This window comes from Pleurodeles waltl, chromosome 8 (assembly GCF_031143425.1).
Source record: "Pleurodeles waltl isolate 20211129_DDA chromosome 8, aPleWal1.hap1.20221129, whole genome shotgun sequence".
Taxonomy (NCBI): Eukaryota; Metazoa; Chordata; class Amphibia; order Caudata; family Salamandridae; genus Pleurodeles; species Pleurodeles waltl.
In genome coordinates, this window is record NC_090447.1 from 1,257,242,991 (window position 1) to 1,257,261,106 (window position 18,116).

Genomic DNA, 18,116 nt, shown 5'->3' on the forward strand with positions numbered 1-18,116 from the left:
TGAAAGATCAGTTGTAACTAGCTTTAGTGGACATTATGGGGGTCATTCCAAGTTTGGCGGGCGGCGGTTGCCGCCCGCCAAACTTCCCCCGTCAAAAGACCGCTCCGCAGTCAGAAGACCGCGGGGCCATTTCGACTTTCCCGCTGGGCCGGCGGGCGCCCGCCAAGGGAGCGCCCGCCGGCCCAGCGGGAAAGGCCCTGCAACACAGGAGCCGGCTCCGAATGGAGCCGGCGGTGTTGCAGGGGTGCGACGGGTGCAGTTGCACCCGTCGCGATTTTCACTGTCTGCTAAGCAGACAGTGAAAATCATGCTGGGGCCCTGTTAGGGGGCCCCTGCACTGCCCATGCCAGCCAGTGGCATGGGCAGTGCAGGGGCCCCCAGGGGCCCAACGACACCCGTTCCCACCATCCTGTTCCTGGCAATAAAAAACGCCAGAAACAGGAAGGGGGTCAGCGCCGCCATGGAGATTCAGCCCAGCCAGGGGTAATCCGGCGGGAAACCGCCGGATCCCCTTTTCTGACCGCGGCTTTACCGCCACGGTCAGAATGGGCAGGAAAGCACTGCCAGCCTGTTGGCGGTGCTTTCCGTCGGTCACGGCCCTGGCGGTTTTTACCGCCAGGGTCGGAATGACCCCCTATGTGTTGAACTTCTGTGATGAAGGATAGGTTGTGGGTTTTTAGAACTACACCACATAATACCACTGGAGTGTCTCCTTTTTCCTTGATGCGAGGTAGAGTGACTGATATCTACCTGAACAGGGGATGGAGGAATCGCAAGTCGATAAATTGTGATGTAATGGGTAAAGTTCTAGATGTGAGAAGAGGTTTGGTGGAGAGCTCGAAAGCCCAGGATGCAGTAAAAAAAAGAGTTTTCGGGTAAAATTTGTTGACTGGGTGAAAATTAAGAAACTAGTTCAGATCAGGAAAGGTTGTTAAAAACTTTCTGCACGTGTACGTGTTGCTGGAGTGAAAGATTATCTTGTTATTTTTAAAGGAGGGAAGGTGTGAATAAAGTAAAATGGTATGTGATTCCTTCGGGAAAAAACGTCAGTGGTATGTAGCTAATTGGGTGGTGTGCGTTTTGTTGATGGGGCTCAAGATGACTTTGTGTCCAACACTGATAATGAGGATAATGCCAAAGAGAAGTCTTTAGATGATTACCCTGAACCTAGAGCAAGTGTGCGTGCTCACAGATCATCTAAGAGGAAGGTTTTGATTCCAGAATGTTTTAAAGGTTATGTAATAGGATTCACGTGAGCAATTGATGTATTGTTGTTTCCTGAACTCGTTATGTTTCTTTTTGTTAGCTTTTAGTTTTTTAGTTTCCCAAAATTGTTCACAAGTACTGAACTATCGCATCTTGTGCATGTCTCATGTGCAATTTGTTGCTATTAGTTTTCTTGTCCTGCGGCACTGCTTCTTTATGATGAAATATTTTGTATAGTTTGGGGGAGAGAAATGTGTGGGATGGGTCTACGTTGGTGGTTCTGGCACTTGAAAAGGTGTTGGGGGGTTTGAGCTCATCCGTTCCAGAGTAGGCAGCTGCTGCCCTGGACAGAGAGTTAATGGCAATGAAAAAAGTGTTCACCTTGAATTATCGACTTACTTCCCATTACACTTGTAGTTCAAATCCGGACACTACACTGTTTTCGGATACACATTAAGTGGACTGGGAGTCCTGCCAGATGCTAGAACAATGAGAAAAAAAATATCTTGATGAAAAGGAAAGGTGCCTGTGTTTGAACATTGTTTCCCATTCTACTACACTGTTTCTGAGCTTACCTTTAACCTCTTAAGTGCCGAGGCATTTACCACTCATGTGTTGAGCGTTTTTTTTATATTGAGGCAGTTCGCGCTTAAGGAGCCATAACTATTTTTGCACAAAACATATTGCAGCCATGTATACCTTTACTTTCCTAAATATTCAGGATTCTAAAGGCACCTAGAGTTTGTGAATTCCCTTGGGAGGGAACTAAGAAAACTGCCAAAATGTAGCAATGTTTTTATGCAAAAGGCTGTGATTTTTTGTTTCTAAAAAATAGCATCAACAAAATGTTTCTTTCCGGCTTTCAGGTAGAGGCAGAACGTTTTTGCAACTTTCTAAAGGGTAGTCAATAATTACTATTTTTGCATGTTTCTACCTGCTTGCAGTTTACAGAGGAAGAGGTGGCAAACCCAGAAAGATGCACATTCCCACAAAGTAGACAACATTATGAATTCAGCAGGGAGTCATTAGTGTAGGTTCCCAAAGAAGATCTCCCGATTAGCAGATCTACAAAAGTGATATACCAATACATTTGTCATACTCTTCCAGTTGCAGGGGTTCATAGTGTATGTTTGCTGTTCATAAACCCATGATACCAAGAGACATCAACAGACTTGCAGCTTAGAAAAATTGCTCATTGTATACAGACCATGCATTGATTCATGAGGAAAATGGGTGCAAAGGAAAGGTATGCTTTTTTAAATATGTCCAAGAATATGAGTTTAGGAATAATGGCTAGACATAAGAGTCTGAATTTAGTGTTACAAGATTAAGGGGGTGCTTTGCAAAATGTATTACTTCTTGCATATGAACTTACATTTGAAAGTCAAAAACGGAGCAAAATTCAACATAATGTTCACACAATGCTGCACTCTTCTATGATTCTACACTTCTGACGGTAAAAACGGTACCCCACTATTGTGAGTGGGCCTATCACCCGCAGCAGACAATGCCCTAAAATGCAAATTTGAAATTTCAATCCTTCTGTGGATGTATGTAGCTGTGGAACTTGGGCTCAGGATCGATTAGCATCCAGGGAAACCTACCAACCTAAGACATTTCTAAATAGAAGTCACCCGAGTAAATCCAGAGTGGTATGGCCTATGTGGATTCTGCTACGTTTCCCTACAAAGCATGCCTTGCAAACATAAATTTTTGCTACATTAATCGATTTCCACACATTTATAAGAGGGAAAGTTGCAGAATGTGAAGGGACTGATAAAAGCTCTGCTACCCATGGTTCCTACATCTCATTCAATAAAAACAGTGCTTCACTTAAGGGCGGGCCCATCTTCTGTGGCAGAAAAGGGCTAATTTTTAAGGAGGATACTTCAAGACTTTTTCTTAGAAGTTCAATCTTTCCAGGGATGCATGTGCTGTATTAGGCAGAGGGTTGGCCAACAACCATGGAAGCCTACTAACTCCACACATTTCTGAACACTGGACAGAAGGGTAGACAAGGGTGGTGTGGCTTACATGGGTACCCAGCACGTTTCCTTATCCAGAATGTTGTGCAAATATCAAACTTAAGAAAAGAATGACGTTTTTTACACTTTTCTGAGAGGGAAAATTCTGAAATCTGAGGGGGATCAAGAGAAGTCCTAAAACCAAGTATTCACATGTGTCTTCTGATAAAAAGTGGTATGCCACATGTGTGGATGGGTCCACCACCCATGACAAGAAAGGCCCCAAAAGGCAATGTGGAGAAGGCAAGACTTTTTTGGGGAATTTCAATCTTTCTGGGGGTGTGGGTAGCTGTTGACTTTGCACCCAGGATCTGCCAGAATTGAAGAAAAACTACCAACTGCAGACATTTCTGAAAATTATACACCCATGGAAGTCCAGGGAGGTGGACCTTATGTGGATCCTTCCACATTTTCTTACCAAGAATGACATGTAAACAATATTATTTGGCTAATATAAGTTTTGCAATTTTCAGGGATTTACAAAAGCCCTACTACCAAGCGTTCTCACATTTTTCTCAATAAAAACAATGCTCCATTTGTGGATGGGCCTATCTTCAGGAACCAGTCAAAACCTGGACCTTGTGAAGTCAATGTACTGTCAATGTGGCCTTTATATGGTTACCGGTTTAGTTCTTTCCAATTCCTTGTGTTAGTTCCATGCATTTTCACTGGGTAGTGTTTTAATGGCACAGCATGGGAAAGCAGGGTGCTTTGACCTTGAACACTGTCTCAAGTTGCCTCAAGAAACGCTCTGCTAACCAGACTGAATTGAGGAAAAAACCCACACCCCATCTCTCTGCTCCCCTTCCCCGCCAAAGACCTTGAAAAGGCCACTATCCGCCAACTCACCAAATACCTGGAGAACAACAATCTGCTGGACACCTCCCAATCCAGTTCCCATGCCAACCACAGCACTGAGACCACTTTGGTCACTGCCGCCAATATCAGAACCCTCCTCAACCGGGGAGAAACAGCAGCCCTGATCGTTCGCGACATCTCTGCAGCATTCAATACCGTATCACACTACATCCTTACCAAGAGACTTCAACACATTGGGATCCAGGGAGACCCCTTCAAATGGATTGCCTCCTTCCTCACAGAAATAATACAGACAATCTGCCTACCTCCATTCACCTTGGAACCCAAACACATCATTTGTGGCGTCCCTCAAGGCTCATCCCTCAGTCCCACCCTATTCAACACTTACATGACACCCCTGGCTAACACTGTCAGAACCCATTGCCTCAACATCACATCCTACACAGATGACACCTAGCTCATCCTCTCACTTTCAGAAGACACCTCCACCACTCGGACCACCTTCCCCAACTGCATGACGAGCATCGAAGACTGGATGAAGACCAACTGCTTAAAACTCAACTCGGACAAGATGGAAGTGCTGATTTTTGGGAACAACTCATCCCCATGGAACAACTCTTGCAGGCTCTCTGAACTCAGACCCACACCGAATGATCACACCGCGACCTTGGCAAACTCCTGGACAGCAAACTCACCATGAAAAGCCAGATCAATGCAGTCTCCTCTGCCTGCTTCAAAACTCTTCGTATGCTCCATAAGATCTTCAAATGGCTCCCCATCAACACCAGAAAATTGTCACCCAAACAGTAGTCATCATCTGGCTGGTCTATGGCAACACACTCAATGCAGGGATCACCACCCAACTCCAAAAGAGTCTCCAGATGACATAGAACTCAGCTGCCAGACTCATCCTCGACCTCATTAACTAGACCCACTTCACCCCCCACTTCAAGAAGCTCCACTGGCTCCCCACCCAGAAAATATGCCAATTCAAAATGCTGACACACTCTTACAAAACCCTCCACAACCAAAGACCAGCATACATCAACCACCTCTTGAACTTCCACCAACCCTCCAGACACCAGCCCTCTGCCTCCCTCATGCTTGCTTACATTGCCCGCATCTGCCGAAGCAACAGCAAAGGACGTGCCTTCTCCTACCTCGCTGTTAAGTCCTGGAATAACCTTCCCTTGCACCCTGGAACCTCACCCTCTCTCCCATAATTCAAAAAGGGAATCAAGACCTGGCTTTTCGACTGATCCCACCTTTTCAGCAGCAAGAACCTAATGCCTGGATACTCTTGCGGATGATTAGCTGTGCTACAAATCTCAGTTGACTGACTGACACATCTGTCACATAAATTTGGAAGAACCCTGTTTTTTGATCCATATGTTTACATTCATAAAGGTATTTTTGGTAAGGAAAGGTGCTAGGATCAATGCAAGCCATGATACACTAGATTCCCCTGTGTCCCAATTCTCATAACTGCCCAGGGCTGCTAGTGTTTCCTGGTTGTCACTTGAGCAGTGCAGCCATTCCCCATGTCAATTGAGAGGAAGCTGGGATTTATTTGCGTGTAGCTTTAACATATCAACTGGGAAAGAGCTGGAAAACTTCCCATTTGCTCCCTCAGACGGTAGAAACACTATCTGGGACCTGCGGATGAGGCCTACTACCTCACACCATTCCTTTTCTCACTTTTTCCCTGGTACTCAGGTGGGCTTTCAGCTCCCCTGGTGGGTGGTTTGGAGTTCTTACTCCAGGTCTGCACATTCCAGAGGGTTCAGAGAGAAAATCAGGCCATCAGAGTAAACAAAAGTGAGTAACAGAATGGGGTGAGGAGGTTGCCCAATCTCGCATTGGGCTGTACCTTCAACCCCAGGCACCAGATTGTCTTTCTTCATCGTTATAGGTAACACTACAAGGTTCCTCTACTATCTTGACTCTACCACGAGCAGAAAGCCTACAATGCACCAGGGGTTGGTGATCCAAAAAGAAGGGCATTGAGTATTGGCTTGTCTCGGCTTTGGGCTGTAGCCCTGGACACCAGAGAGTTTTTCTGCCACCCATGGGAAGAACAATTAAGGGGTTTTCCATGTCTGCTATCCCATATGGGTCTTCCCTGTCTGCCTGCCCACATTTCAAAACCCCCTATTTGTCCACAGGAGGGCAGAGAGACCGTTTGGGCTCTAGTTGTCTGGGCTGCAGCCTGATGCCAGGATAGCCTTGTCCTCACAAAAAAAATGCACCACATTTTATTTCTTTTAAAAATAAAACAATAAAAAACAGTTACTGGTGACTACTGTGTTTTTTCTCAAGACTCATCATACCTGAGAGCCTGAGACAGCAGGTCATCGAGCTAGCCCATGAAGGACATCATGAAACTGTAGCTACCAAATGAGCCCTAAGATAGCAAGTGTGGTTCCCATGCCAGGATGAACAAGTTGAGAGAGAGCTAAAAGCATGCCATCTTTGTAACTGTTTATTCCCCCAAGCACGCAGCATCCATTAACAATGTCTGACCTTCTTGTGCATGCCTGGGAGAGAGTAGCTGTTGATATCTTTGGGCCGCTAGAAAACAGACATCATCTCATGGTAGTCCTTGATAAATATCTGCTTTTCGTTTGGTGGAAGATTTATCACTGACAGCCCGTGATCAAGTCATCGAGCGGCGTGATGACATCTTTGCAGCGTGGGGCATCCTCACTATTTTCAAATCTGACAATGGGCCCTCTTTCCAAAGCAAAATATTCAAGGAGTTTCTTGATTGACTCAATGCTAGGCATGAAAAGAGTACACCTCTCGGGACCCAAGCCAATGGTGTTGCTGAACGATTTATGGGCACCATCAGGAGGGTAATTCAGTGAGCATTGATGGAGGGAATCAACCTAAATCAAGTCCAGCACTTCATGGCTATCAGCCAGCTCCTCACTCCACAATTGGTGAGAGGCCTGCCATCTTCCTATTTGGGAGAGCCACCAGAAGCAGGTTCTACAATGGACATCGGACCGATCGATGAATGCCAACAAGGTTAGTGTCACAAATGTGTCTCAAAAGCAAAAAATTAAAGTATATTACGATCAGGGCCCACGTCTCCAGGGAACAGTCTTTGAAAAAGGGGACTTGGTATTAGTCAAACAGAAACAGAAGCAGAAAACAGATACTCCATTTGCTGTTGACCCTTTGAGGGTCTTGACGTGCAAGGGACTGATGGTGACAGTGCATTGTCTCACAAAATCTACCACACTTTAATCACCTACCTCAATGTTCGTCAGCTCCTGAAATCACAGGCAAGGCGACCCCGCCTGAACATTTAGATCACACATCTGAGCCTATGTCATGGGTGCGTCACAACTACCTCCTACCACGGGGCGTGACTTGGCCGACCAGCAAGATGGCTGCCACACCGTGAGGCTGTGCCCGGCCGGGGACCTTATTTGCCCGTTTCTCCTTTTGGAGCAGCCACTCGACTCCTGTGCCAGGTCGGGAGCAGCGCAAGGGGATTTGGGGAGGCTGGGGATTGCAGCGGAGCGCTGCTTAGACGGTGGAGAGTGCTTCGGCCTGCCTGGCGGCCCAGGCGGGCCTGGTTGGACACGCAGTGAGCACGGGCCTCAGCGGGGGCGCCAGCCTGGCTGATACTGGGCCGGACTGGTGAGTGCCGCAGAGGGGGGTGGGCAGCCCCTTGAATGGGATGTAAACGAAGTGCGGGAGTGAGTGACTGCGTGGTACTTTCATCCTTGGATGCCTTCCCTTCAAGGTGACTACTACTGGTGTAGTACGGGCATTTTCTTGGACGCTAGTTTGGCTGATGGAGATGAGAATGGGAAGGCCGACCATATGCAGCCTAAGCTCACCTTTGAAGGGGGTAAAAAGAAGAGGGGCGCAGCCGGACATCCGGTGGCTAATCTGCAGCCTGAGGAGGGGACTTTCAGCTTCTTCTGTGAAGGCTATGTTCTTGACCTCAAGCATAACCTGGCTGGCATCGACGCTAAGCTAGACCATCTTACCGAGCAAATGGATCATTTAAAAGAACGGTGGATGGTCATGACGGCCATTTTGAGCAGCTGGAATCTCGCACTTCGGATTTGGAGGATGGTCGCTGCGGAGATGGAGAACAATTGCTGCGCATGTAACGAGTGCTGGAGGTGATCCACAGCAAGAACGAGGACCTGGAGGCCCGGTCTTGCCGTAATAACATTCGCATTCTCGGCCTTCCTGAGTCGACAGCTATGGAGGACTATGTTGAAACCATGCTGGATGAGATATTCCCTGGTGAGCTCTCCCGGATGTTGGTGTTGGAGAGGGCCCACAGATCTTTGGGACCGCGACTGCTGCCGGGCACACTGGCGCGCCCTATCATTGTACGTTTACTGAACTACCGAGATAGGGACACCATAGTTAGACTGGCCAGAGAGCAGAGACCTGTGATTTATAATAACACTGAACTGAGCCTCTTCCCTGACTATACTTCTGGGGTGAAAGCTGCCATAGGGCTTTCTTGCCGGTCAAATCGACTCGGAGTCAGACCGATGCTAAATACTCTCTCATTTATCCAGCTAAAGTCCAAGTGCAACATAAAAGCAAGTTGCATTTCTTTACTGATCCGAAGTTGGCTGCTAAGTTTGCTAAATCTGTCCCAAAAAAGGCGTTGTTGGAGTGCCCGAGAGATACTGGCAGAGAGAGAGATGCCCTAAGTGATAATGATTAAATGTCTTCTACTGTTTGGTGTCCCAGTGGCCTTGCTCGCGTTCCTGTGACTGGCACATTTGTTATTGACACAACTGTTCATGTTGGCTGCTCTACTATATACTCTGCATTGTGAGTCCCCTTGCCCCTCTATCCCATTCAGGATGGTGTTTCGGATGGCCTGGCTCACGCCCCACTGGATGAGTCCTTTCACATGGTTTATTATTTTTTCTTGGGATGTGTATTTGGGGATGGGAGGGATTGCAGCACTGACCCATTTGTGGGGGTCAGCGTGGGTGGGGGTTGGGAATATTCTGCTTCTGGTTTGCTTCTTCTATTTTTCTTCCCCTCCTTCTGCTTCTCTCTATGCATGCTGCCGAAGCCTTAACTGTGATAGTTTGGGAGAATGTGTGCTCAGATTGGATATTGGAATGGCACAGAGAGGCGTGACGCCTGTGCGTTGCCTTACTTGGAACGTTCGCAGGCTGAATAATGGGCACAAGATGAGATTGCAGTCTGCCTATATGCAGCAACATGCGATTGACATTTGCGGGGTTTAGAGACCACCTGGTGGAGACCACTAAAAACCGGATAAAGACAGGCTGGATTGGAGAGTGTCACGTTGCGATGTATTTGCGATATGCTAGAGGTGTGGCGATTTTAATTCGGAAAGGGCTACAGTGGCCCACCAAAAAGGTACTTGTGGATCCTAATGGCCGTTACGTTATGCTACGGCGTATTCTGCTAGATAGACCTTGTAGACTGGTATCAATTTACGGACCTAATATTGATGACCCGGAGTTCTTCGGGGAAGTGTGGTGGCTGATTGGCTCAGTGAGTCCCGGGACCTTGCTGTGGGGGGGGGGGGGACTTCAATATAATATTGGATCATGTGGAGGATCGTTAAAAGCCTGGCTCGGTCACAGCATGTGGCGGCTGCTAAGGTCCTATCGCTTGTGATGGCTGAGGGTGTTTTGGTAGATATATGGAGGGCAAAACATGGAACTGACAGGGAGAGAACCAGTGTCATTTATGTATATAGTAGTTGGTCCTGCATTGACAGATGGCTTGGTACCAGGGATGTTGAGCTTTGGACGCAGTCGATTGAGCATATGCACGCACCCTGTCGGACCATTAGCCAGTCCTACTGGAGCTGGCTGTACCCGGGGGCCCTGGGCGAGCCTTTATGTGGAGGTTACCACAGGGTGCACTTAGAGGCCAGGTATTTAGGGATGAGATCCGTGACGCCATTGTACTTACTTTGCTGAGAATCGGGGGTTGGGGACCTCTTCTGGAACCGTGTGGGAGGCTTTTAAGGTGGTTGTTTTGTGGTACCTGCCTCTCTAAACAGCATGGAGTGTTGAAGGGGTTGAGGCGGGATCTGGCAGATCTGGAGGCCCAGATTGTTGATATGGAAAAACACTTAGTCGCAGACTGGTCAGGGGACCTTTTGGCCGCCCTGAGAAGTAGGAGCTATGGCAAGGGGGAGAGGGCTGGCCGCACACTAGCAAACATGCTACGTTAGCCATGGGCAAGTAATTATATTGTAGAACTGTCGGATTCAACAGGTGAGCATCACACCGGCACTGAGGAGATTAGGTGTGTCCTCACTGACTTTTATGCAGACTTGTATGAGGAACCTCCTGGGTTGGACTCTGCGGCGGCCAATGACTACTTTGCAGATATAAGCCTGTTGTAGTTTGAGGATTCCCATCAGTCATATTTAGATGCCCCCTTCTTGGTGGATGATGTGATCCAGGCTATTCGCAGTCTGCCGGGTGACAAGGCGCCTGGGCTGGATGGCCTAACTCCGTCCTTTTATAAGAAATATGCTGACATCCTGGCGCCGCACCTCTTGGAGGTTTATGCGGAAGCTCTTACGACCGGTGTTCTTCCTGCCTCACTGCGAGATGCTCTTATTGTGACTATTCCAAAGCCCGGTAAGGAAACGAGCAGTTGCGATTCCTTTTGGCCCCTCTCATTAATCAACATAGATAATAAGATTCTGGTGAAGACGATAGCTGCTAGATTGCAGCCTCTGCTTCCAACCCTGGTGCTGCCGGATTTGTGCTGGGCCGTTCTACCTTACGTAATCACCGCACAAACTTTGTGATATCTAGTACGATTGACTACAATTGACCCTGATGTCCATGCAGTGGTGGTGTTCCTGGATGCCACCAAGGCCTTTGACTCTCTGGCGTGGCCATACATGTTTGCTCTGCTGGCTTGAGTGGGACTGAGTCTCAGGTTTATCCAACTGATCCGCTTGTTGTACTCGCGACCTTCTGCTCGGTTGAGAGTCAACGGGACTATCTCTGACCCCTTTCTGATTGCTAGGGGCACTCGCCAGGGCTGCCCACTCCCTCCGTTGCTTTCTGCAATAGCGAAGGAGCCGCTGGCGGCTCGCTTTAGACAACACCACAATCATAGGGGATTGGCATTCCGACAGTGTCCAATATTAATTTTCATGTACGCGAATGACATCGCTCTGTATGTGCGCGATCCGCAGCGACACCTCGATGCCTTGTTAAATAAAATAGTGTGCTCTGGAGGGTTTTCCGGGATTACCATCAACTGGTCCAAGTCGGTGGTGCTGCCTCTCTCTGAGGCTATGACGCAGTTCCCCTCTGAATATCCCATTGACTGATGGCCGGGTGCGATATTTAGATGTCTGGCTGAGCAGGGACATTACAACGCTTTGGTCAGCAAATTACGGCAGAGCTATTACGTGGCTGGAGGACAAGGTGGTGCTGTGGCTCTCGCTGCAGCTTTCGCTGACGTGTCGCACTGCGATAGCGAAGATGGTCATTTTGCCCAAATTTTTATATCTGTTTATCAATCTACCTTTTGTCCTTATCGTGAGTTTTTTGCAGCAACTTAGATCCGTGCTGGTGAAGCTGGCCTGGGCTGGTGGTCAGCCCAGAATTTTGTGGGAAAAACTGACACTTCGTTTGAGATGGGAGGTTTGGCTGCCCCGGATTTAGAGCTCTATTATCAATGTGCGCAGGCACATTTTGCACATTTTTGGCTGCACCCCACGAGATACCTCCCACATTTGGCACATGAAAGTGACACTGTGTGGCCTAATAGATTACCACGGGTGCTTGGGAGCCTCTTTAGACCCAGACCGCGAGGGGTTGACACTGTGACTTGCACGGCAAGGGCTTAGTCTGCACTGTTGCGGCATGCCAATGTGCGTGAGCCTTTTGCACCTGCGATGCCAGTATTGGATGTCGCGGACATGCAGTTGTTGGGAGATGCCCGTGTGCGCGAGTTTCTTCGTGAGTCTAGCTTACCCACCTAAGGGTGTTGGTTTTCTGATGGGCTGTTTATCTCCTCGGAGGTGACGCTTAGCGATGGGCGAGATACTGCGTTGCACCGACTATACGTACTTTGAATTGGCGCAGTGCTCCACGTGTGCTTCCCCTGCTTCCCTGCGATGCCGCCGGTATGCCGAGTGCTGGAACTCATGCATCAAACGCAATCCCCGCGTAGGCGTATTAACAAGCTCTATGGTTGTATGCAGGGCAAGACACCTGAGACTGAGATTAAAGCTAAAGTAAGCTGGGAGGTGGACATAGACAAGACCATTTCTGATGATGTGTGGCATAGATGCTGCGTGCATATGAGAGAGTTGTCTCCTAACTACAGATTGTGCCTTATTCACTTTAAGTTCCTACATCGTTTGTATTATACACCCTGTAAATTGCGAAGTATGGGTCTGCGTGCTGATGCGTGTTGTGCTAGAGGTAGGACCCCTGATGCTGACTTTTTGCACCTCGCATGGAGCTGTGCGGTGCTGTGCTGCGCAAATACTGGACAGAGGTGTTGCGGATGATTGAGGAGATGACTGATCTTGAACTGCAGCATACCCCTAAACTAGCCCTTCTGGGTTACGTGGAGGAGATCCCCTCCGCCCTCAGGAGACTGGTAGGACTAATGCTGCTGCTGCTGGCTAAGCACAGGGTCGCGATGTGCTGGGGGCGTAGCCGAGCTCCCCGTTGTCTTGAGTGGCTACAAGATGCTTTGTTCTGTCAAGAACAACTAATGATATACTGGGAGCTGATGCCTGAGGGCTCCCGACCGAGAGACATATGGCCCCCCTGTGCTCATTTTTGGTGACCCAGTCATTTGGCGGCATCTGACAGCTCGGTGCTTCCTACTGAGAATGCAAATTGTTATGCTCTCCTTCCATGCTATCCCTCACAACCTGCAGGTATACAGGTGCTCTTACGGCTGCATTGTTTTTTTAATTTTTCCTCCTTTGCTTCTATCTCTACTCCCCCTCCTTTTTGTGCTTCTTTAGTATTTCCTATCTTTCTGAGCTTAGCCTTCTGCTGTTGTAATGTTTTCTCATTCCTCAATGTGCACTTTGGGAGGTTTCAGAATATGGAAACATTGTACTGTACTGAGTGAAGCCCTGACTCCTTTTACTGTTATATTGTAAGATGGTTTATACCTTTGTTGCTTCTTACGCTTTAAGCGGTACACAAGATTTAAGTGCTGATCTCACAGATGTGGTACAATGAATGTGTTATTTTAAATTCATAATAAAAAATAATAAAAAAAAATAAACTACCTCATACCACCTTATCTGACAGACCAGTGCGAGAGCCTCGGTGGCTCATTGAGGAAATATGATGCTGATCTTGTTTGTACTTTTTAGGGTTGAGTGCACAAGCGCTCTAGCCTGCTGTAATCTCTCTGTGGGCTTTTAACCACGCCCATCGCACGCCCATCAGTTTTGTTGGTTCGTGTGTTTGCCTTTTAAAAATCACTTGCTTTCATTTGTGAAAGGCATGTATGCATCATGCCTTTTTTTAGGTGTTTAGCCCTCCTTGAGCAAGCCGACCAACTACCAAAAACATACGAGGCTCCATGTTTTCCGCATGGCTTCTGGACTATTTTTTTTGTAATTTCCTATGCAGTGAGATCTCGTTGCGCAGTAGTCGAGCGCTTTGAATTACATCGACCCTGTTCCATGGATATTTGCACATTTGCCAATATGTTTGACGGCAAGTGGACTTTTGTTTCCTTTTTGTGTATTCCTTTATGCTCATGGCGTGGCGCTTTAAATTGGCTCACAAATGTGAAACTGTATTACTTTTCATTTTCAATTTATGTGGCAATTAAGGTCCGGTTAGGACTTTACAACGCTAATAGTCGAACAAATGCGAGACCCATTGGATGCTAAAGTATGGTTATAAAAGTTATAACCCAAGGCGCGAGGAGTGCGATAGGTTGTAGAAGAATAAATACATCTGTTGCAGAGCTGTGCATGTGGCGTATTTCTTCACATGCTCCTAGGATGGGAAGGAGGCTACAGCGAGCACCATTTTTACTATAGTATGTGCATTTTGCCAATCATACGATCTTTAATTAGTGTATGCGGTATGGGAACTTCTAATCTATGCATGCTACATAAAACGGATCAGTTTAGTAACCTACTTTCCTGATTGCAGGGAATGCCATAAAATCTTAATCAACGCAGGATCATTTTTCATGTTCGATTTTGTTGCATTTCCAAGTTGGAAATAAGTCCCCAGCAATCCTGCAGTGACTGAAAAACATGTCATGCAATTACTGAATTTCGTGAGTTATTTTTCTGGTGCAATAATCGTTGATCCGCTAGTTCTGTCCAGTGTCATTCTTTTGCCTCTTGCTGCCATCTACTGGGCATTTACATTTTTTTTTAACCAAAACAGAACTAGGGACTTCTGGCGAAATGTACATTAACATAATTGTACGGTTTTAATATCCTAATCGCGGCCTACTTTCAAACACTAGTCGTAAAAAGGTATTTGTAATGCCCCGTTTTGGACATAACGGCATAATCAATGTCAATCAACGTTCAGGGTGAAAAGGAATTCTTTCATATCTCAGGTCTTTTGATAACAACATAAAATGTGCGGACTTGCTCCATCACCCTACACAGCTAACTAAACACTCGGACAGGCCCGGGTACCAAAGTAAAATCGGTCTCCGCCAGCGAATCAAATTGCTAAAAAAGTGGTGCACATTTACAAATCGGGGCAGGGTTTAACTTCTAAAGACATCATGTTTACGTGTTTTGCAAGGTCTGGGAGACTGTAAGGGAGACTGCATGCATTTGTGCTTGCTGCAGGTAATGTATGTGTTAATATTAGAGAATATTAGAGAAATCAACAGTAAAAAAATGACTCAACAGAAAATAAAGCAAACCACAAAAAAAACAAAAAAACAGCCCAAACACTGACCGGTCAGACCAGCCATTCCGGCATTACCAGATTGTCCTATATATAGGTCATTCCGACCCTGTAAACAATGTATTACTACATACTAAATCCTTCTCCACTAAATTAACCATTTATTTGGGCCTAGCGTCCACATTTACCTGGAGACCCAGCATTTCCTCCTTTTAAACTGAAAGGGGCTCAGTGCCCTTGGAGGGCCATGTTCCAAGATAGAGAGGGTTATAGCTCCAGTAAAATAACAGCTGGCAGGTATTTTTATAATGCATGTCTATAGTAGTGGCTGTTAGCAGGCAGGGCTGGTGGGGCAGCGTGCGAGCTGGCGGGGAAGGGGAGATAATAAAAAAAAATTCACTTACCTGCCGCCTCGCGTCTGACACTACCGTTGCCTCGCCTCTGCTGCTCGTCCGCCTCAGTGCTTTCTTTTCTCCCCTCCCCACCCAATCCACCCAAACATATATAGCATGAGAGAAGAATCAGGATTGGCCTGAGTGGGCTGAAATGGTGCTCAGGGAGGGAGTGGGAGCCTGCACTTGGTATCCACCTGGCTGTGAAATACACCTCAGACGGAGAGTTCTGAGTGTGCATGTCAGTTTGGCTGGATTCACATGGCCGGCCAAACTGACATGCGCACTTAGAGTGCACCACTACTCACCTCCCTGACGACGCGGAGGATGCATTCCCGCCCTACCACACAGTAGACAGCAGAAAAATAAAATGATAATATTGCATTATCTATCATTTCATTTTTCTGCTGCCTTATTAGCAGTGGGTCAAAGTTTCTCAGCCATAGCGGAGGGGCCACCTGCATGTCTTTCATAGAAGAGTGGTCCATGGCCCCCACCATACATCGGTTTGAAAGGAACCCTCCTTCAACTTCAGTTGGCTGCGAAGTTGCCTGCAAACCCTAATCGACCAGTCTTTATTCCTTTTTGTTTTGTTGCCTCCAGCCTGTACCGAATGGATCATTTGGTTTACTTTACTGTTTCTTTAAAGCTTAAAACACTTCTATGTAATGCAATATTAATCTGTGGAACACCTACATGTAATATAAAATCTTTGAAATGAGGAGATGTAATGGAAGGATTATGGTGACCATTAAAGTTTAAGGGGATTCCGAGACAGTTAGATTAAGCTGGTCGCCTGCTCCTTTTAGTGTTGGCTTGTGTTTAGATTGATCAATAAACAGTTGTTTATTTGTCAGTGGAGCTCTCTGGTTACTACACATACATTTCAGAGATGAGGGCGATGACAACAAGCCACCAGACAGTTAAATCAACGTTGCATCCAGTAGATTCACTGAGTATGGCTCATGATCATCTACCTTCAGATTTGCTTCCCTGTTGCAGAGTAGCTCCTGTGCCAAAGTGGAGTGATCATGACTAAAACTTTTTGCAGCTGTGCCCCCCTCATGGGCATGTGGCAGCTTGCACTGAAAGAGATGCTTTCTTCCCACTGATCAGCCATAGGTATCGCCCTAGAGCAAAAGAGTGATGGTGTCACAACAAGGAGCACCAGACTCCACGTTCAATGGAACTGCTGTGGGGTGCAAGCTGCATTCCAACCACCAATGTGCTGGAGCAGGACCATAACAATGTCACAATCTAGTGTGCAATATTCAACATGGTGCTCAGTAACAACGCCACATTGGAACACGTCTTTCTTTACTGCTGCGCACTAATACTGCCACCCAATGACACCATAGTAAAAAGCAGCTGGTCTGAGCAGTTATGTAGATTTTTCTGAATTCTTGACACTTAGGCCCTCATTATGAACACGGCGGTCGCGGAAATTACTGCCACCGGTATGGCTTTCTTGACCACCATATTCTCAACACAGGGAGACCGCCATAGGCGGAACCCCGCCACCTCCAGGCTACTGCAGCCAGGCAGCCTGACGATGGCGGAGTTCCTTATCCGACAGGGCAGTGCTGCCCCCCGGATAAAGAACTTGTGCTCCGGGGGACCCCGTGCACAGCCCCGTCGTGCATGTCACTGCCCGATTTACGGGCAGTGATATGCGTGACGGGTGCTGCTGCACCCGCCGCACTGCGACATTGACGACGGCTCCTAGTGCAGCCATGAGCAATGTCCAGGCCCAGCATTTTGCTGGGCCGGCTGGCGGAAAACTGTTTCCACCCCCCCTCCCAGTGGAATGTTCTTTATTGGGCCAGTGGGGTCTTCAGCGGGCTGGCGGTCTGTGTTTAGACCGCCAGCATGAACACGCCGTGAAATCCCGCTGTGCTCATAATGACCCCCTTAATGTTGTTAATTGAAAGCAGATGTCACCAGTTGTGCGAACACCAATACAAGGAGTATTATAGTATTGTTCTCTTTAATATTCAAATATATGATGACAAGCTCATCTTTACTTACTAACCTTATGTACGGGGGAGGTGTGTAGTCTGCAGGTAATGTAATATGCATGTACATTGATTGTAACAAGAGGATTACCTAACACAATGTCAGCCGCTATGACAGTCAGCCTGCCGGATTTAGATATTGGCGTCAAATAGACCAGCGTCACATTCGTCCCACCGTCTCAGCCAAGAAACAACCACTGCGTCAAAGGCACCATAGGAAAAAGTGGCTGACGGCGGGACTCCAGCCACCTTTCCTGCCCTGTAGATTTGGATGTGCCTTACCGCCAATCAAAAAGTGATGGTCCGACCTCAATACTTGAGTTGGTGGTTTGAGGGGGTATGTGAGGTAAAACCGTACCTTTTCCTTTCAATTCCACTCAGTTTTCGACTGGGCATGACTGGACAAGACCTGCAGTCGCTGCTGCCACTGAACCACAGAGAATTCATGACCTTCCCATCGCCGGACTCATAGGTAGGGATGCAGCATTGCCAGGGTACGTTAGCGGGGCACTGCACGTGAGGTCGGGACCACCACAGGCATATACATGTCACAGTAATTTTTTTGAATTACGAGGACAAGCATATGTCAGGTACACGATTGGGTTAGACATGGAAGGGGGCACTCTGGCACAAAATGCTTATCGCACACATACACGTCATTGTGGTGTCATTATTCATTGCCAAATGAATGGTGGCACCACAATGATGGTAAAATCATACTTGTCAACTGTGCCCATGTGTGCACATTGCAAGGGGACCTGTACTGGTAAGGTTGTGCTACCTGTTGTG

General features: G+C 47.3%; 1 protein-coding gene across 1 annotated transcript in view; it reads right to left on the reverse strand.

Annotated features, from left to right (window-relative positions):
- Nucleotides 1-18,116, reverse strand: part of B3GLCT (beta 3-glucosyltransferase) — a 902,740-nt gene that overhangs the window by 361,218 nt on the left and 523,406 nt on the right. The gene's annotated exons all lie outside the window — the stretch shown is intronic.